Raw genomic sequence first — 20,807 nt, forward strand, 5'->3', positions numbered from 1 at the left:
TTTCCGTTAAAAGCATTTTTGGAAAAGTGCATCTAGATTGGCAGGATGCTTTTCCACAAAAGCACTTTTTGCGGAAAAGTGTCTGTGGCCAATCTAGATGCGCATTTGACCAAAAAAGCCCCGATCACCATTTTTGCGATCGGGGCTTTTTTGCGGAAAACAAATCTCTGCTGTCTACACTGGCCATTTTGTGCAAAAGTTTTTCAGAAAAAAGACTTTTGCCTGAACGGGAGCAGCATAGTATTTCCAGGAAAACACTGACAATCTTACATGAGATCAGCAGTGCTTTTGCCGAAATTCAAGCGGCCAGTGTAGACAGCTGGCAAGTTTTTCCAGAAAAGCGGCTGCTTTTCCGGGAAAAAGTGGCCAGTCTAGACACAGCCGAAATGTTTGCAGAAGATTTCTTGTGCAAGAAGCCTGCAGTCTAGACCTAGCCTGAGTTGAAGTAGCTAGTTTTCTGGAATGATTACTTTATAAAGGCTTAAAATAGAAAGTCAGTTTAGAAATACTGAGGAAGAAAGTGGAAAGCATAATGTGGAATGTTGCGGCTACTACAAAGTTTTTGCAAATAAATCTCTGACAAGCTCCAGGGTATGTGGAGAAACCTGCGCCTGGCGTTTTTTATTCCCAAATGCAGAGCTTTTAATGAAGTGCCTCCCGCACCCGGTGCAACACGCTCCGTTTTCTTTGCCAAGAAGTTGTAGGGGGAGGGGTTCCCAATGTCGTTTGCTACCTTTGGGTTCAGGGTTTCGGCTGAAGGGGGGAGCAGAGAGGAGGGAGGGGGAAGGGGCGGAGCCGGGGGGAAGCAGGGGTGGAGTCCGAGCAGAGCCTCAGGCTGGGGAAGTTGCCTCCCGAGGCAGCAGCTCCACTCGCGCCTACGACCCTCGGCTGCAGCATCCAGCCTCTGAGTGCATCAGCATCCCTACCCGGCCTGGGATTGCGAATGTCCAGGGCTCGCCCGGGCCCTTCTGTACCCAGCACAGCCCGTCATCTCCCGAGCCTCGGGCGGCGCGTGGGCAGGTCCGGTCCCAGGGCGATGAGCTATTTGGCCGGCTCTGCGGATGCACCGTGAGTTGGGGAGACCTGCTCCCAGCGCGGAGCGGGGCGCGCCGGCTCCTGCTGTCCCGGGCGGCCAGTTCAGGTCTCGGCGCTTCCCGCGGCGCGTCCCGCTCTCGGGGGTCTCCAAGGGGCTCCAGTGTCCGGGCTCCCCCTCCGCGGCTGCCCAGGCTTCCTCCCGCGGCGCTGAGACTTGCGCCCGCGAAGCTTTGCCCGGCCCTTTGCGCTCCAGTCTCTGGCTTCCGAAATCCCCCCGTGCGGGGCCGCTCTCTCCGCTCGCTGGCGCGGCTCGCTCTGCGCTGGCTGCTCCGCCTGCCCCCGGCTCCGCACCTGCAAGGAGCCGACAGGGAATAGCGAACCAGCCGCCGCGTGGGCTCTTCCACCCGCGGCGCTGCCACCCGCTTACCCAGGGCACAAGCCGCGCGCGCCCCTGCTCGTCTGCGCCCCTGGGCCGGGATGGGCCACGGGGATCCCCTTGGGGCTGTCAGCTTGTGCTTCCAGCGAGCCCGGGGGATTTTTATGGGGGGGGGGGGGCAAGGGCTGCGTTTCGTGCGAATCCGAAGGCAAAGCAGTTCGGTGCTTACACAGACACACGCGGACGTACGGTTTTACCGACTGGTCTTACATGGATTCATTTACGGTGTGTGGCTAATTAGATAATTATGGGCGGAGGAGCGAAGGTTAATCGGGTAACTGGTTTGGATCGAGGCTGTAGATATGGCAGGACGATTTTACAGCTTTATGGGAAAGCAGATTTTTATAGCAGTATTTTGATTGGAATTAGTACGTTGTGCATTCTTATGCTGGTTATTTCTTGTTATGCACAAGCAATTTTTGTTACAGGGAAGTTATATGCATATTTGAACAAGGACATGACATTCGATTTTAAGAAGAATAATGATAATACCATCTACGTGTTTTGTTAGTCTACAAAGTGCTACCAGAGCATTTGTTGGTTTTTTAGTTATTTTACGGTTTTTGGTGTGAGCTTAAAACAGAACAGTGTTCATAAGGCTTTAGACCTAATACTTTGGCTGGGGCACCTTTACCAACGGGAAGGGAAAGGCCCTTTCTGCTTTCAGAAAGGGTGACTGGCAGAGTGCTCTGCGCTCAGTGCTTTGCATAAAGCTACATTTTAGCTGCATGGCTACCTGCCTTTGGGGTGCCCCTGACTCTCTCCTGATGAGCCAGGCCCTCTGCCCTCCTCCAGCCCTGGCACATAGTTGGAGTCACAGCCAAGCGACACGGACAGTCAACACGGCTCGGCTCTGGTCCCCCCTCAAGGAACAATTATTTACACGGGTTTGTTAAGAAACAAAAGTAATTGCATTGAGTATAATGGGCAGGACACACGTGGTTGCAAGTGATAACATACAGATCAAGGTAAGTTAATAAGCAAAATAAAACAAAATTCACCAGTTGCGCCTGATACTCTCAGGGTATGTCTACACTAGCCCCCTGGTCTGAACTAGGGAGGTTAATAACAGGTAGTTCAAACTAGGGCTTTATTTCAAACTACCGGGTCCCTGCTGGGCAGTTAGTCCAGACTTGTACATTTCAAAAATGGCAACCGGTCGGGAAGATGCAAATCAAGCATGGGATATTTAAATCCTGGGCTTGATTTGCAACTTGGAATGCCTAAATTAGCCTCCCTAGTTGGAACTAGGGGCTAGTGTAGACACATCCTCAGAGACTTGTGACATGCAGATTCTTACCCTAACAGTCACAAACTGGGAAGCCTCCCAACTCAGGCCTGATCCTTCACCCATTCAGTCTTAGATGTTTCTAACAGGCAGCTTGGGAGGTCAACAGGGTTTCTGGGCATCTGGCAGCCACCCCCCTTGTCCAGTTTCCCCCTAGAAAGACATTTTTCTCCAGGCGAGATCCCTTTGTGCTCCGTCCAGGCTCCCAGGGGAAGCGAGGCTAGTCACAGAGTAGTATCCCCAGATAGCGACCACTGTCTCCCTTCCATAGCGCTAATGGCCCCGCTTCGCAGGGCTGGGTTAATAAACAGGGTTTATATTTCACATGTCTACCTTCCAGTGCAGGAGTGTCGTGTGCACGCAGACAGAACACAGGCACAGTGGACTGTATCCTATTAGATGAAGTTACATGACGTATTTTGCATAAAACATCTTACATTATACATATTCATAAGCCAATTTTCATTACGCCTGGGGGGCATCCTGTGATGGGGACATTCTCTGTGCTGCTCTTGGCCCCTGCTTCTTCTAGGTCCTCTCCCACGTCCCAGTGCCACATTGGGAAGGTCGGGGCTGGCCTCGGGTGCTCTAGAGGTGGAGGGGAGGAAGGCAGAGACACCCAAAGATGGGTAAGCGAGGAAGAATATAACCAAGGAGTTCTGGCTCCCAGCCTCCTAGTGAACCACTAGACCCACTTTTCCCCCATCGCTGGGATAGAATCCAGGAGGGCTGGTGCCCTGCCCCATGGTGGATGGGGATGAAGCAGCTCAGCTAACCCAGGGCAGGCCCTGCTGCAAGACTCCCCCGAGACTCTCTCTGTAACCCCACCAGGTCAAGGTCAGGAGGGGCAGGGGTGGCTGAAATCAGGGCTTCTAGGCTCTTTCTTTGGCCCTGGGAGGGGAAGAGGCCCTAGTGGTTAGACAAGGCTGGGACTGAAGCCCAGGATGCCTGGATTCTCTCACCCCTCCCGGAGCCGTGGGGCAGAATGAATCTGTGCCCCACGTCAAGCAGGTGGGAGCTGCTAGCTACTGGCAGCCTGGCTGGAGACAGTAACAGGCTCACTCTGCCTGGGTCACCCTCACCAGGTCACTGAAACTGGGGTGGGACATGGGGCTTCATGGGCAGCCCTGGCTCCCAGGAGCGCACCCCCTGCGTGGGAGAGCCCGGGGGTGTTCCAGCTACAACTCTGGCTGGGGTCAGAAAGCCTGGGTTCCATCCGTGTGTCTGGCAGGGATGTGGAGTCTAGTGGTTAGAGCAGGCGGCCTGGGAGCCAGGACTCCTGGGCTGCATCTGCAGCTCAGAGAGAGGAGTGAGCGTGACGGATTGGATCATAGAGACCCCGTGAGACTGTCACTTGATGGGCTGAAATACCACTGAACCCCCCTACCAGCTCTCTGGGGTGTCCCACCACCCTGTCTTACTGAGTCAGACCCTCTGGTCTCCTCTAGGCATGGCACAGGGGTACGGGCACAGCCCACTGCAGGGCAACCCAGACACCGAGTGCCACTCAGCTCTGGGACCTGACACACCCCCATGGGACCAGAATCCATCTTACTCTGTCGAAAAGTTTTACACCGAACAAGCTCATAACATGTCCACCCCTTTATCAGTCAAAGAGAGAGACGCACAGATATATGGCCCCTTAATAATTATTTACACTGGGTTTATTAAGAAACAAAATTATTTTATAAAGTAAAAAAGCAGGATATAAGTGGTTACAAGTGGTAGCAGACAGATCAAAGTAATAGAAATGTAGCCGTGTTAGTCTGGTGTAGCTGAAACAAAATACAGGACTATGTAGCACTTTAAAGACTAACAAGATGGTTTATTAGATGATGAGCTTTCGTGGGCCAGACCCACTTCTCATAGACTCATAGACTTTAAGGTCAGAAGGGACCATTATGATCATCTAGTCTGACCCCCTGCACAGTGCAGGCCACAGAATCTCAACCACTTCCTCAGATCAAATAGTGGAAGAAAATTGTCACAACCATATATACCAAAGGATACAATTAAAAAAAAGTGAACACATATGAAAAGGACAAATCACATTTCAGAACAGAAGGGGGATGCGGGGGGTGGGGGGGAGGAAGGTAAATGTCTGTGAGTTAATGATATTAGAGGTGATAATTGGGGAAGCTATCTTTGTAATGGGTAAGGTAGTTGGTGTCTTTGTTGAGCCCCCCTTGAAGAGTGTCGAATTTTAGCATGAATGACAGTTCAGAGGATTCCCTTTCAAGTGCAGATTTGAAAGTCTTCTGGAGTAGGATGCAGGTAATTAGGTCGTTGAGACAGTGTCCTTTCTGGTTGAAATGGTAAGAAACTGTTTTTTCTTTGTGATCCTGTCTGATACCTGTTTTGTGGGCATTGATCCTTTGGCAAAGTGTCTGAGACGTTTGTCCAATGTACAAAGCAGACGGACACTTTCGGCACATGATAGCATAAATTATATTTCTGGTTTCTTGCCATTTCAACCAGAAAGGACACTGTCTCAACGACCTAATTACCTGCATCCTACTCCAGAAGACTTTCAAACCTGCACTTGAAAGGGAATCCTCTGAACTGTCATTCATGCTAAAATCCTTCTCAGGATAGATTTTTTTTTTTTTTTAAGTCTAGTGGCTCCATTCCACCCTGCTGTTCCAGTCCTTTTGTTCTCAGGTGTTTTCAAGTGTCATCTGGGGTAGGTTGTGAACCAGCTGGAGATGATCATGGTATGCTCCCCTTGCCTTACAATCTATTTCCCTAGGGTGGGAATTCTATTCCCCCCCAGACCATGGTGGAAAAGTACCTTATTCAAGATGGAAGCCAGGCATCGGGTGACATGGACACGTATCTTTGTAGCTCATTTGCTGGTAGCCAGTTTTCCACCACTCAGTTGTCTCTTGATAATGGTCTATCAGCTCTGAGTCTGACTTCTTTGTTGTTGTTCTTGATGGGCTGGACATAGATTTTTCCCAACATGAACACATTCATAATAAACCTACAGTCCTTATTCCTAATTTCAGGAGCTGAAATGGTTCAGATGCAAACAAAAGAGAATATACACATTCAAGGGTTACAAGCTTTCCAGAGACAGATTACATGAAAAGTTTTGCATAATGTATATGAAGTCAGGGATATGAGTAGTATATACCTCGACACCTTTTATCACCATGCAATTTTGATAGGTGTATGTCCCGCTGCTTTCCGCTTCTGTCTGAGTTTGGTGCGGTCTGCTATTTTGAAAAAAGTTTTGAAGTGCTGTGTGAGTGTCAGGGTGGGGGTTGTGGTGTGCTTGTCCTTGGAGACATTTGATTGCTTTTTAAGAATAACAAATTGCAAAGGTGAATGAAATTGAAGAGGAGAGGTGAGTAGGGTTGCCGGGTGTCCAGTATTGAACAGGACAGTCCAGCATTTTCATCTCCTGTCCAGTAAAAAAAATCAGAAAATACCGGACACCTAAAATGTCCAGTATTTTCTGATATTTTTTTTTCCCAGCCAGGAGGCGAAAATCCCAGGTGCTTACCGGGTTCCGAAGAGGAGGCAAGATGGCAGGCGGTCACTAGCAGCCTGTTAGAGCCAAAAAGCCTCAAAAGCATTTCCTAAAGGGACCACATTGTTTGTTTATTTGTTTGTTTTTGTTTTTTGCTTAGCAACTCTCAGGGGCTTTTTTTTTTTTTTAGTTCGGTATTTTTTCAGAAACCATCTTACAACCCTAGAAGTGAGAGAGCAAATTGAACAATAAATAAAAAAAGAAAATAAGAAAAAAACGTTTTAGAGATGGTGGCTAAAGAACTTAGCAGAGGGATCATTTTAAAAGAGCATAAGTGGATTTTAAAAGCTGAATAAAAAGAAACTAAATTTAAAAGCAAATTAAAATAAAAGAGGGACATAGATTAACAGGGGGGAAGCATGTGGCAATTAGAAAAAAGTATAAAAAAGAATTAAAAGCAAAGGAACATAAAAGATAAAAATAAGAAATAAGGTTTTAGAATGAAAAGTATAAAAAAGAATTAAAACACGTTAAATGAAGGAGGGAAGTAGAAAAGCAGGGGAAGTATGTGGCAGCTAGAGAAAGCCTCAAGAAAAAGTATGAGAGAGAATTAAAAGTGAATCTCTACTGCGATCAAAGGAGAGGTGTCCGTCAGGCCGTCTGTCACAGAGAACAGTTGAGAATAAAGTCGGGGTCTGGCGTGGGTCCTCCAGTGGCCTAATGACTATGGCATCAGCCTGCAGAACCTGGGCTCAAGGGTTTTCAGTCCTGTCCCAGGAGCAGCTGGGCAGCTTCCCCAGGACTGGAGTTGGCGGAATTGAGCAGCAGGCTGGCTTGGGAGGGGTTAATGCTGGCACATGGGGGCTCCCGGTCCTGGCGGGAGGTGTGGTGCTCCCTGCCCCCCTCCCCAGCCAAGACAGCTCCTCCTCCCCTGGGGCAGGTCCCATAGCTGTAGGAAGGTAATTAAACAAATAACCCCTTTCCCCATCCCCAGTTAGCACTTACGCCCTGGGACTGAAAAGCACAGGCCCTCAAGGCACAGCCATTGACAAACCTGTTTAGTGACGGTTGGGCGGAGCTGCAGCCTGTGAATTAGAGATTATAACCCGAAGCTTCTAGGGTTGCTTTTAGAGGGTTTTCTTTAAAGGAAAACGTGCCAACCAGTTTATGTTTTCCCACTTTTTAACCTTTCCCCACCCCCTCTGTCCTCCACCAGACACTTTACTCCATCTTGCAATTTAAAAAAGAAAAGCTGCAATAACTTCCCAGGGTTAAAACCACAAGCCTTTAATCGGGCAGTTATCAAAGTTTTCTTCCTATCTTGTTAATGAGGATGCTGTGATGCTGCAGCCTATGAATTCTTCTGCCCCTTATTCCAGAATAGCGGGCGTGGTCGTGTGGATGCACCACTTAGAAATTCCACTGTAGGGGGGGAGGGGTGTAATTTCGGACTAAGGTCCTAGTGTAGGCCAGGCCTAAAAGCCTTCCTTTTTATTCTCTTTCTTTTATTTCATTTTATTCAGTTTATCAATCTCCTGTCTTGCCGTTTTCTCTCGCTGCCACCTTGAAAAGCCTCTTTTCCAGTCTCTGTTTTTATTTTAATTAGCTTTTATTTCCTTTTTATACTCTCTCACTGTTTTCTGTAGCTGCCATGTGCTTCTTTCCCCGCTTTTCTATTTCCCCCTTTTAATTAATGTGCTTTTAATTCTTTTTATATGTTTTTCACTCTAAAGCCTTCTTTTCTATTTTCCTCTCACTTCATGTGATTTTAATCCTTTTTTATACTTTTTCACTCTAAAACCTTTTTTCTATTTTCCTTTTTATTTTAATTTGCTTATAACTTTTTTTAATAATTTTTCTTGCTGCTTTCTCTAGCTGCCATGTCCTTCCGTCCCAACCCCTATTTTTCTATTTTCTTCTTTTATTTTAATTTGCCTTTAATTTAATTTTATTTTATTTGTATTCAGTTTTTAATCGACCTGTCCTCTTTTTTAATTATCACTCTGCTAATTTTGTAAGCTGCCATCTCTAAAAATGTTTTTTCTATTTTCTTCTTTTATTTATTTTCTACTTCCCTCTCTCACTTTTCCTTTTATTTAATTAGCCGTTGCAATTTTTTTTTAAGACTGCACACTTCTCTAACCCTAATCCAGTTTTTCTTTTTCAAACTTGCCTTCGCCGTAGACACTTTGCTTTCATAACCTCTTTAATGTCATTCTCCTTTGCAATTTTTTATTCTTAAAACGCAATCAAATATATTCAAGCACAAGCACACCACAGCGCCTGGCCCCAGACATTCACAAAACACCATATAATATTTTCAAAATGGCCAACCGAGCCAAACTCAGGCAGAAGCAGAAGGGGTGAGACGTACATCTGTCAAAATTGCATGGTGATGGAAGCTAGTGAGGTATATACTACTCATATTCATAAGCAGGCCTTGCCGAACCTTGGCGAGCCCTGCCACGAACCCGGCTCTTCCAGGTTATAATCTACTTGCCACGGGCGAGTAGATTGTATAATTTGTCGAGCCCTGTTCATAAGCATATTTTATAACAAATACTAGCAGATGTACGTGGCTTTGCTCAGGTCTTTAGCTGAAGTATTTTGGGGAGAAAATAAATGAAAATCTTGCATTCTTTACTTCAATTATTTATAGTTTTCAAAAAAAAAGGAAAATAAGAGTGGGATTTTGGGTGTGAATAGGGGCAAGGGATGGCTGGCTTAGGGCAGAGGGTTGGTGTGGCGGTGCTCAAGAAAGGAGGTGAGGAGTTGGGGGGGGTGGAGAAATCAAGGCAAGGGAAGATGCAGGAGTGAGGCTCAGGCAGCAGGCTCGGGACAGGCCTGAGAGGTTGGCGGCATTTCCAGGGCTGCCTGTGGTGGCGAGGGTGATGCTGCTCTGATGCTGACTCCTCCCAGGGGGCTGGGCAGTGCTCCCCTCAAGCAGGCCCCCCCTTTATCCCCTGCAGGCTAGCTGGGAGAGACCAGGCTCAGGAAGCTGCAGCCCCCTCCTGCAGCACACACCGTCCCCTCCCCTTCCCCGCAGCTGCTTACACGCAGAACCCGCCTCATGCCGTGGGCTCCAGCATCCCTCGCCCACGGCCTGCGTGCTGTCTGGGGGCCAACCGAGCCAAACTCAGGGTATGTCTACACTACAGAGTGTTTTGGAAAAACAGTCGTTTTTCTGAAAAAACGTCAAGTTACGTCTACACTGCAATCACGTGCTTCCAACGGAAAATGGAAAGACCGGAGGGGTTTTCCAACACTGGTCATCCTCATTATACGAGGAAGGAGCCTTTTTGCCTGCAGGCTGTATGGGGAGGGACCAGCCTGCAGACTGTCTGGGGGGGGGACCAGGCTCATGAGGCTGCCACACCCCCAGAAACACTCCCACGGCCCACAGGATATCTGGGAGGAGTCTCCAAGGGCTGCCCTCTCCTACACCTTCCCCTGCAGGTATTTACACTCAAAACCCGCCTCATACCCGTGGCTCCAGCCTGCCTCTGCCACGTGCAGCCGGCTGGGACTTTCCCCAGCCCTTGGCAGGAAGGCGGGAGCTGGGCTGGGCCAGACCATACAGCCAGGACTCTGTCCGCCCCCCCCCCCCCATCGCTGATTTATACCAGTGACCCCCAGTGCCCCCAGCCCTGGCATCGGCTTTTTTCCTCCCCTCCCCATTCCTGCCTGGTGTATAAGGCTGGGGGGCAGAGGGGGTCTTCCACCTGCTGGTTCTTCCCTTCCATCTCCCATCCCCCTCCACACCCACTAACCGCTCCCCCACCCCCCCGCTGGACTCACACAGCTGCCCGGCATGAAGTTGGGGTGTGGACAGCCTGGCCCCCTGCTTCTCAGAGCCATTGGCTGTGTCTACACTGGCATGAATTTCCGGAACTGCTGAAAACGGAATACTATTCTCCAGTCAAATGGTACAACCCCTGAGTTTAGAGATTTATTAAAAAATTATGCTAATGGACTTGCAATTTCATGTGCCAGTTCCTTTAATATTTTTGGATGAAGATTATCTGGGCCCCCTGATTTACTCCCATTAAGCTGTTCAAGTTTGGCTTTTACCTCGGATATGGTAATATCTACCTCCATATCCTTGGTCCCATTTATGTTACCATTATCCCTAAACTCTTCATTAGCCTCATTAAAGACTGAAGCAAAGTATTTGTTTAGATATTGGGCCATGCCTAGATTATCCTTAACCTCCACTCCATCCTCAGTGATTAGCAGTCACACTTCTTCTTTTTTTGTTTTCTTCCTATTTAGATGGCTATAAAACCTTTTATTATTGGTTTTAATTCCCTTTGCAAGGTCCAACTCTACATGACTTTTAGCCTTTCTCACTTTGTCCCTACATGCTCTAACCTCAATAGGGTAGCTTTCTTTGATGGTCCCTCCCATCTTCCACCCCTTATATGCTTTCTTCTTTTTCTTAATCACCTCTCTGAGATGCTTGCTCATCCAGCTTGGTCTAACACACCTGCCTATAATTTTTTTCCCCTTTCTTGGGATGCAGGCTTCTGATAACTTCTGAAACTTTAACTTAAAATAATCCCAGGCCTCCTCTGCCTTTAGATCCGTAAATTCTTTAGTCCAATCCACTTCCCTAACGAATTTCCTTAATTTATTAAAGTCAGCCCTTTTGAAATCAAAAGCCCTAGTCTCAGATTTATTTTTGTTTATCCTTCCATTTAGTTTGAACTGAATTAGCTCGTGATCGCTCGAGCCAAGGTTGTCCCCTACAACCATTTCATCTGTGAGGTCCTTAATACTCACCAAAACCAAATATAAAATGGCATCCCCCCTTGTTGGCTCAGCAGCTACTTGATGCAGGAATTCATCAGCTATCACATCTAGGAAAATCGGAGCCCTATTATTATTACTAGCACTTGTTCTCCAGTCTATATCTGGAAAGTTGAAGTCTCCCATGATTACACAGTTTCCATTAGTATTTACTTCATTAAAAACATTAAAGAGGTCTGTATCCATATCCAAATTAGATCCTGGTCATCTATAGCACACCCCAAGCACTATCCCTGGGGAGGATCTAATAGTATTCTTCCCCATTGTGATTTTTGCCCAGACAGTCTGTGTTCTCCATTCCATCACTTTTTATTTCTTTACAATCTACCTCATCTTTGCTATACAGTGCTATTCCACCACCTTTACCCTTATTTCTGTCTTTCCTAAACAGCACATACCCTTCAATACCTGTACTCCAGTCATGCCTAGTATTCCACCATGTTTCTGCTATTCCTATAATATCTGGTTTCACTTCCTGGACCAATAGCTCTAGTTCCTCCATTTTATTACCTAAGCTCCTCGCATTGGTGTACAAACATCTTAATTTTTCCTGTTTGGCCTCACTCACATTCTTTACCTAATTTGGCACGGCCGTTGTACCTTCAATATGACCTATTAGACTAGTATCCACCCTACCCTTCCTCATGTCCATTCTCCTACTCCCAACTATATCCTTTCTTACTTTGTTTTTCTCCCTCTCAATGCTAAAATCCGGCGTAGAGATTACCTGGACATCTCCCAACTGTCTCCCCCAAATTCCTAGTTTAAAGCTCTCTTAATCAGTTGTGCCGGCCTCCATCCTAGAAGTCTATTTCCCTTAAGTGAAGTCCATCCCGAGAGAACAGTCCAGACGAGGGCCTCCGGGGCAGAGAAAGAACGGGAGGGTGCAGGCCGCCCGTGCACAGTACCGACCGGCACGGCGCGCTCTGTTTTGCTGAACATGCGTGTCCCGGCAGCAACTGCTGCAAAATCTCTGATCCAGGTGCTGGCACCAAGACCAAACATGGAGCATCCACAGGGACACCATCTCAAAGAACTCCAGTTACTGCCGAGGTGAGTAACCTTCATCTCTCAGCAGTGTCCTCACAAAGCTCCGGTGTCACACCCCCTAGGGAAGGTTTACACAGACAAAGCTCAGGAAGTTCGTTCTTTTTATCAACCCAAGAGCGAGATGTGCAGCCATGGCCCCTCCCCCCCCAACCAGTGCGGGAGGCCACAGCCTTGTCCACGTTGCTGCTCTCATTCGGCTCCCGCCCATTGAAGAAATCCTGCAGCAGATTCTGGATCCTGGGGATGCGGGTGGAACCACCGACCAGCGCCACGTCATGCACCTGGGACTTGTCCGGCGTGGTGTCGTGCAGCACCTTCTCCACCCGCCCCAGCGTGGTGCTGGGGAGGTCGGCGTTGAGCTCCTGGAAGCGGGCCCGCGTGATGGCTGTGTAGAAGTCCACGCCCTCGTAGAGCAGGTCGATACTGGTGGAGGCCTGGGTGGAGGAGCTGAGGGTGCACTTTGCTCAGCCAAATGCACAGGATTGGGAAGGGGGGTTATAAACTCTTTAAACGAGCCCAGGACATGAGTTTGGGCTGATCCCACAGGCGCACAAGAAAACATTCTGGAGTGTGCAGCAGAGCCAAGAGGAGACCGACCTGGAGCTGGTCCTGCAACTCCTACCAGAGGATGGGCGAGGATGGGACAAGGAGAATTTGGTGCTGGCCATACATGGGCACAGGGAGGGGCAGTGCAGGGAATAAGCCTGGACACTCTGGATGCAGGTGAAAACGAGTCAGAGGATTTATTACACACAGCTGGTGGAGTGCCAACCAGGGGCTATCCTGGTGAACACTGGTTAAGCAAAACATGGCAATAGATTATATAGGCGGCAGATGGATGGAGGAGAAGCAATGTGATCCAGTCTGGCGGCAAGATGAAATGAGCATCTAAGCCAACAAACTCGGAAGGTTACACAGCACCTCCGCCCGTTGCCAAACAAACGCCTTATCTCTAATGCAAATAGTTGCCTTAACAAGCTCAATAAGCCAACATCAACAAACAGACAATTAAAAGGCAATTTTTGTCTAGTTAAATGATGCTGCATCTGTGAAGGGGTTACGGGCGCCGCATGCGACGTGATCCCTGAGTTTATGGGCCCATTATCTAGGATTAAAGCAACACGCAGTAGCAAGGCTGGGTTGGCATCACTTGGCGCAGCCCCTTGGAATGTGGTTGCCAGGGCGACTGAGCCTTCCCAAGACCCCTCCACTCAAACTGTCCGTGCTGTGAAGTGACAGGCCTGTCTCAGATTTAGATTGAATGGGGGTTTTAGCGAAATACCATGGACTGCCTCAGTGCCCTGCAGGCAGGGAGATGATGCCCCGGTGGATCTGTTCCCTGGGACCGGAGCGGGCTCCTGGCTGAAATCGGCTTTTCTCACCCCTTTGGGGCTCTAGGAGTTCCCGGTCCTGCCTCTCGGCCTCAAGAGGGCGCCAGCCACCTTCCAGTGCCTGCCGGACCAGCGGCTGCGGGGGATGGAGGGTTTGGCCCTGGATTCTATCGATATTTGTGTGTTTAGTCAGAGCTGGGAGGACCACGTGTCCCAGGCCAGCCAGGTGCTGGGCGGCTGCGGGGCGCTGGGCTGACTCTGAAGGCTGGGAAGTGCCAGGTGGGGATGGCCCAGGTGTCTTACCTGGGCCATAAGCTGGGGAGTGGCTGCTTGAAACCAGAGCTGGCCACAGTGGAGGCCCTCAGAAACTGGCCGGTTCCCCACACCAAAAGCCGGTCCAGGCCTGCATTGGGCTGGCAGGGCACTCCCGGAGGTGTGTGCCCCACGTTGCTCCATCACCGCCCCTATCACTGAGCTGTGTGAGAAGGGGAGGTCAGACAGGGTGGGCTGGGCCGAGCCGAGCCGGGGGGCTCTCTGCGCGCTGGCAGAGTCCCTGGTCAGAGCCCCAGTGCTGGCAAACCCACCCTGTGACAAGCCCTTCCTGGTGCTCACTGACACTGGGCAGGGGCGGGGCTGATGCTGGGGGAGGAAAAGGAGGAACGACACCCTGTTGGGCACCTGAGCAAGAAGCTGCTGCCCCGGGAGCAGAGCGACGTGGCCAGAGAGAAGGACGCCTGGCCCTGGGGTGGGTCCCTAAAAGCTGCAGCCGGATCTCTTTGGACAGCATTGCCCGGTGGAACCGACCCTGCTCCCCTGATGTGGCTGTGCCAGATGCAGGGGTCCGGCGCCGAGCTCTGAGGCGGAGCCTGCTGCTGCAGCACTATGCCACGGAGGGTCCGGGTTTAGGGGAGCACGAATGTCACAGGCTCTGAACTTCCCCAGGCCGCTGGCCAAGGGACCCTGCTCAGTTCGGTCTGGGAGGGGGAGAGACGTGACGATGTGAGGATTACATTCGCTCTGTTCACTTTGTTGCACTGCATGTGATTTCTACTGTCCTCTAGGAACCCCCTGTGTGTGCCTCAGTTTCCCTGGGCACAGCACCAATAGCGAGCTGGCGTTGGGAATTTCAGTGTGACAGCCTTTCCCATGCTCCTGTATACACAGGCTGGCATGGGCTGTGCCAAGATGACACATTTGGCCCGGAAAGTTGGATAGAGGCTGGAGGTGGGGCCAGCTGTAGGGAGTGAGGAGCTGCTGTGTGGCGAGGCGGTTTTGCAGGCTTGGGGGGCAGAGATGGGGGCAGGGCAGGTCTTCCAAGAGCTTTTGTTCTGTCTTGTGTCTCCCTAGCCCACTTTGCTCCCGTTCCTTTATTTGAAGCGTTGTCTGTTGCAAAACATCCCACACTGACGTGCTCAGGGCTGACAATGTGTCACTGGAGTTTCATACAGGAAGTGGGTCCCAGGCGGGGCTGGGTGCTACCGGGATTAGTGGGGAATGCGAGCGCTGCAGAAAGGAGCCAGCCCAGCCTCTGTCCCCGGCCGGACTCGGCTTGGTTTACACAAGGCAGCAAACTGATGAAGATTAGACAGGAATGACGATTCAATTAAGGCTCTGGGAGCACTTAGAGGAACCTGTCAGACTGGTCTGAAGCAAGACTGGGCGGGGCTCAAAAAGTCATTTCACCCTTCACCTGTTCACGCCGCCTCACCAGCGACTGGAATCGTGCCACATCCACCGAATTGCTTGGCCTCGTTCGCACGGGTCCCACGTCGCACGGGAACACGCTCGTCGGTCCTGATGCACGATCACCTGACCCAGCCCCCGTGTCCCCTTTGCGCTCCCAGCCAAGTGGGTCCAGTCCACGGGGGCGGCTGCCCAGATAAATCTTTAACTGCCCAACGACTCCTCCTTGTTTAAACCTTCCTGTCAGCAGCACATCCCTGGGCACCCGCACGGCCCCACAATCAGCCGACATCGATACGGCTGACCTCGAACAACGTTTCCTCAGCTCCCGTCCCCGCGCACCCTCCTCCACTTGCACTACATTGACAGTATGTTCATCCTCTGGACCCCCGGGAAGGAGACCCTTGAAGAATTCCAGCGGGATTTCCACAATTTTCACCCTCAGCCCGGACCAATCCACACAAGAGATGCACTTCCTGGACACTGCAGCGCAATTAAATGATGGTCACATTAGCACCGCCCTGTACCAGAAACCTACAGCCTGCTGGTCTTACCCACCCCGGACACATCACGTGATCCGTTGTCTGCAGCCAGGCCCTAAGAAAAAACCAGCTCCACTCCAGTCCCACAGACGGAGACAAACACCCACGAGAACTTTATCAGGCACCCTTAAAATTCAAATCCCCACCGGGGGAAGTGAGGAAATGGATTGACGGAGCCAGACAAGCGCACAGCAGTCACCCCCTTCAAGACAGGCCCCAGAAGGAAGATAACAGGACCCCCACTAGTCATCACCTCTGGCCCCAGCTCAAACCCCGCCAGCTCATCATTGACAGTCTGCAACCCGGCCTGGAAATCCCTCCCTCCCTCCCTCTCAGAGGCTTGGGAGACAGGCCAGGGCCCACCTGCAGATACCCCACACCCTCAAATCTTTTCCAGCAGCCACACATCTCACCTCAGGCCCACCTATACAGGAGCATCGCCCTGCCACAAACCCCAGTGCCAATGCTGGCCACACAACTACACAAGAGACACCATCACAGGCCCTAGCACATCAGCCTCCACATCAGCAGCTCATACCAATGCACATCCCCCAATGTGATCTATGCCAGCAAGTGCCAGCCATGCCCCTCTGCCATGTGTAGTGGCCAGACTGGACAGTCTCTGAGCCAAAGGATAAATGGACACAAATCACACATCAGGAATGGTAACATGCAGAAACCTGGAGAGGGGTATTTCAAGCTGCCTGGCCACTCGATAATAGTTTTAGAAGGAGCCATTCTTCTACAAAGGAATTTCACCACCCAGTCACAGAGGGAGACTGAAGAACTAGAATTCATGCACAAGTTCAACACTCTCAGCGTGGGTCTGAATATAGATATTAACCGGTTAATGCACTACAAAGGCAATTTCCCCTGCCTTTGATATTTGCATTGCCACATCAAAAGCTACGAATGGGACACATCCCTTGACACGGCCCCTGCAATTGACAGACAACTGCTTTTGCTGCTCTATAGTACCTGGATCCTGTAATTTCCACTCCAGCGTATCTGATGATGTCAGTTTAACCCACAAAAGCTCATGATCCTCGACCATTGTCAGACTCTGAGGTGCCATGGGACTCCTGATTGTGGAGACAGGTTAGGCTTAAAATGTTAATATATATTTGTACTTTATTACTAACTCTGTTGGGAGAGAGACACTGTCAGGACTGCTGGGCTCTGTGTCAGCTCTGGGAGGGGAGTGGGATCTGGTGGGTTACAGCAGGGGGCAGATACACCTGGGTTCTGTACAAGAACAGCAGACTGACCACGCTCAGTCAGACCAAAGGCCCATCTAGCCCAGTATCCTGCCTTCCAAGATCTCGTACCTGAGGGTAACAGCTGATTTAGTCCCCATCACTCCTGTGGGTACAGGTGGGATTATATTTCCCCATGCGCGTTGCTTTGCATTTCCCAACCCTGAATTCCACCTGCCCGTGTGTCGCCCAGTGAGGCCCCCAACTCTGGGTTTAACTGTCTGAACTCCTTTTGTATCATCTGCCAATTTTGCCCCCTCACTGTTTGCCCCTTTTCCAAGATCATTTATGAACGATCTTCATAAACGGTGCCCAGTTACTCCTACCCTGGGTTTCCAGTCTTTTAATTGCAGTGCCCGGCAGTGTTTGCATGATTATTTAAGGAGCTGTCACGAGCCTTCTGCTATCTTCATCGCCCTGCCTCCCTCTGCTTAGAAACAAACTCCCGGGCCTGAGGGCAAAGCTGGGAGCAGCACCAGCTCTGTTGCAAAGAAGAGGCGGGCACGTGAAGCAGACGTCAGGGATGAAATTCTTGGTTCTAACTTTAGGGAGTCTACAGCACCCCCTAGGCCTTTTGAACCCCTCGTCCCCCATTGGCGTCACTGCTGTCATGGTTACCAGCGTACAGGCCGGGAGGAGACAGATAGAATGGGAGTCACGTGAGCGGGGCTCACTTAGCGCCCTGGGGTGGCAGGGCCTGCCCCGAGCTGGGTGCAGAAACATGGCTGCTGCAGGACTTCGCAGTGGGACCGAAAGCCACTGTGTTTTGTCGCGTCGGGTTGTGAAGGGAGGGAGGAGGGAGGCGGGGAGGTTGGCAGGAGTCTTAGCTGCGATTTTTGCCTCAGATTTCTTGTGGCCTCAGCTGCAACACTCGGGTCTGGCAGTTCCGGCGCGGGAACAGGAAAGGGGCCGCTCCGTCCTGTGCCAGGGCCGGGTGCGCTACACTAGAGTCCCTGCACTCAGGCCGGGTCTCAGGGCGAGGCAGTTGCCTGGAGCCCCGCAGCTTCAGGGCCCTGCACTGCCCCCCTGGCTGCTCGCACGTGGCCCTGGCTGGGGGCTGCGCGGTGCAGCCTCTGTCAGCGCAGGGCTGGGCCCGCGTGCAGGTGAAGGAGGGGAGCCCCCCACTGCGCCTAAGTGGGGCCAGGCAGAAGTGGGGCCTTGTCACAGGGCGGTTCCGCCCCAAGCCCCAGGCAGCCCGTTCCAGCTCAGTCAGAGCCGAGCCCCTCCAGCCCCTCGGGCAGCAGGACGCTGGGGCCGTTCTCTGCCCCCAGGCACTAAGAGGTGGCCGGGGGGGGGAGCACTATGACTAGTCTCTGCTCCCCCCCACAGTGCCCACAGGGAGCAGATTAGGGGCCTAGCAGGGGGGCTGCCCACCAGGCCCCACAGGGTGTGAACCAGTGACCCCTCCAGCCTTGCGCTGGCTGAGGGGGATGCCTGTGGGGGGGGGGCAGTTTGCAGACAGACATGAAGGGGCCGGGGTTGAGGCCCCTCATTGTGACACTGCAGGGGGGGGGGGGGCTCAGCCCTCTCAGGGTACCACAGAAAAGGGGAGGGGCTGAAGAGGCGGGAGGAGGGTGAGACTGACAGACCCCAGGGCCAATGGGCTGAGCTCAATGCTCCAGGTTGGCTGATTGGCGGGGCAGCAGGCCAATGAGGGGGGGCCCTGGCTCCTCTCCCCTCCCGCACAGAGACGCCTCCCAGAGAGAGCGGCTGCCCCAAGCGCCCTGTGAGCCTGGGCAGGGCCGAGCTAAGGGGAGAGCAGGGGGGAGGGCGGGGGCAGTGCGGGGCGGGGGGGCGGAGGTTCGGGGGGGCAGAGGAGGGGGGCCGGGGGCTGGTCGGGGCAGAGGGGCTGGGGGCTGGTTGGGGCGGAGGAGGGGAGGTCGGGTGCTGGGCGGGGCAGAGGAGGGGGGCCGGGGAGCGGCTGGGGGGATCCAGAGAAGGCCCAGGCAGGCCCCCCAGCGCAGGGAGGTGTCACTAGGCCTGGCAGGCTGGGTTCAGACGGGGCTCGTGACCCAGTGGCAGGAGGGGACGATGCTGGAGAGAAGTTCCCTGCCCCCAGCATGTTTGTGTCCCTCTCAGGTGCCGTGGCGAGAACACCAGAGAGGCCCAGGAGGGGTCGTTAATCATTCAGAGCAGCGCGGGGCTGGAGCGGTAAGTGGAAAATGTGGCTTGGGGTCTCTCACAACACAAAGGAAAAGGCGCCTTCAATGAGGCACGGCTGCTGGGGGGAAAGTACAGTATGTGAACGTGGAATCCAAGGCTGCACACTGCAAATGCACTGGGGCACTGAATTCACCTTGTGCACAAACATACACACACACACACACACACACACACACACACACACACACATTGTTATCTGTCTAGTGCATCTCATAGGGCCTCAGTCTCACAGACATCACCCCTGTGCAGTACAGCAGGTCCTGGGCATCGCCCCAGCAGCACCAAAGGCCTCTGGGGTAGGGTCAGTGCAACTGGGAACTCAGACTTCGAGGCTATGTCTACACTGGCGGGTTCTTACACAAGAATGGCCGTTCCTCCACGGAGCATCCACACTACCCACCCGCTCTTGCACAAGAAGATTAACAGTAAAGCGTGGCATGATAGGCCTTCTTGCACAAGAGCTATGCTCTTTTCTAACAAGTGTAAGTACTCTTGTGCAAGAGCTTTTGCGCAAGAGGGCAGTGTGAATGCACGACAGGGGTTTCTTGCACAAGAAAGCCCTATGGCTCAGATGGCCATCGGAGCTTTCTTGCACAAGAGAGTGTCCACACTGCCATGGATGCTCTTGCACAAAAGCATATGGCAGTGTGAACGTGTTCTTGCACCAGAGTTCTTGCACAAGAGCCCTTGCGCAAGAACCCGCTAGTGTAGACATAGCCTAATTGTGGAGCCAGTGTCAGCATTTATTTCTTTCAGCTGCTGTAATGGGCAGGGGAGTGCTGACCAGCACCCAGTGACTAAGGGTTTAACTCAGGTAGCTACAGGGGTGTTGGCCAGAGGGCCGGGAGAGCCAAGGGAGATAGAGGGTTGAAATGTGAATTGGATCTAGGTTCCCTGCCGGCTTTCTCTGGGTAGGAGAGAGAAACCAGGAGTGGGAAGACACAGAAGGATTTCAGTCAGGGGTCTCCAACCATTTTAAGCACGAGACCTATTTTTTTAATTTAAGTGCAATTACCTTTGGGATCTACCGCAAACCCAGATACCTTTGCCCGCCTCCTTCGTGGCCCTTCTCTGAGGCCCCACCCCTGCTCACTCCATCCTCCTCCCTCCCTCAACCGTCCTCCCTTTTATCAGGCAGGAGCAGTGGCTTGGGGTGGAGGCTCTGGTCTTGGGTTAAGGGATTTGGAGTGTGAGGGGCTCTGAGCTGAGCCTGGGGCAGGGAGTTGGGCTGCAGGAGGGGGCTTAGTGTAAGGGGGGCTCAGGGCAAGGGCAGGGACTTGGGGTGCAAGAGGGGGTCATGAATAGGGGTTCAGGATGCAGGCTCCAGCTGGGCACTGCTTACCACAGGTGGTGCAATGGGGTAAGGCCGGCTCACCACTGGCCTGGCCCTGCACCACGCTCAAAAGCAGCCAGCAAACTCCGAAGTCTCTACCTGTCCCCTATAGTGAACAGCGGGATTTTCCGTACCACTGAGACTAGACAGCGATGCTCCCTCTGAGATACATTGTTCTACCCCAACGCGAACGAGTTAGCACTGCCCCTCTGACATGGTTACTGTAGTGACTGCCCTCTGCTGCCTCCAGTTCTCACCCAGCATTGCGCATGTCGGTTCTATTAACACATCTCCCCTAACTCCCGTGTCCGATCTCTGTCCGGAGAGCTGGGGGGCCCCTTCTCCTTGGGCAGAGTTTGTGCCACGGGGCTGTTCTGGCACCACTTGTGTTAGCGATCTGTCTGCG

The 20,807-nt window shown here is 51.9% G+C and overlaps 1 protein-coding gene across 2 annotated transcripts in view; it reads left to right on the forward strand.

Annotated features, from left to right (window-relative positions):
• Positions 1–604: 604 nt before the first annotated feature.
• LOC142819614 (uncharacterized) overlaps positions 605–20,807 on the forward strand; it is a 169,170-nt gene continuing 148,967 nt past the window's right edge. For both annotated transcript variants that reach the window (XR_016347745.1, XR_016347747.1), the window contains exons 1-2: positions 605–1,068; positions 18,985–19,056. The gene's annotated coding sequence lies outside the window, so the exon portion shown is untranslated. The remainder of the gene's footprint in view (positions 1,069–18,984; positions 19,057–20,807) is intronic.

The sequence above is a fragment of the Pelodiscus sinensis genome, chromosome 22, assembly GCF_052426305.1.
Source record: "Pelodiscus sinensis isolate ZL-2025 chromosome 22, ASM5242630v1, whole genome shotgun sequence".
In the NCBI taxonomy this organism is placed as follows: Eukaryota; Metazoa; Chordata; order Testudines; family Trionychidae; genus Pelodiscus; species Pelodiscus sinensis.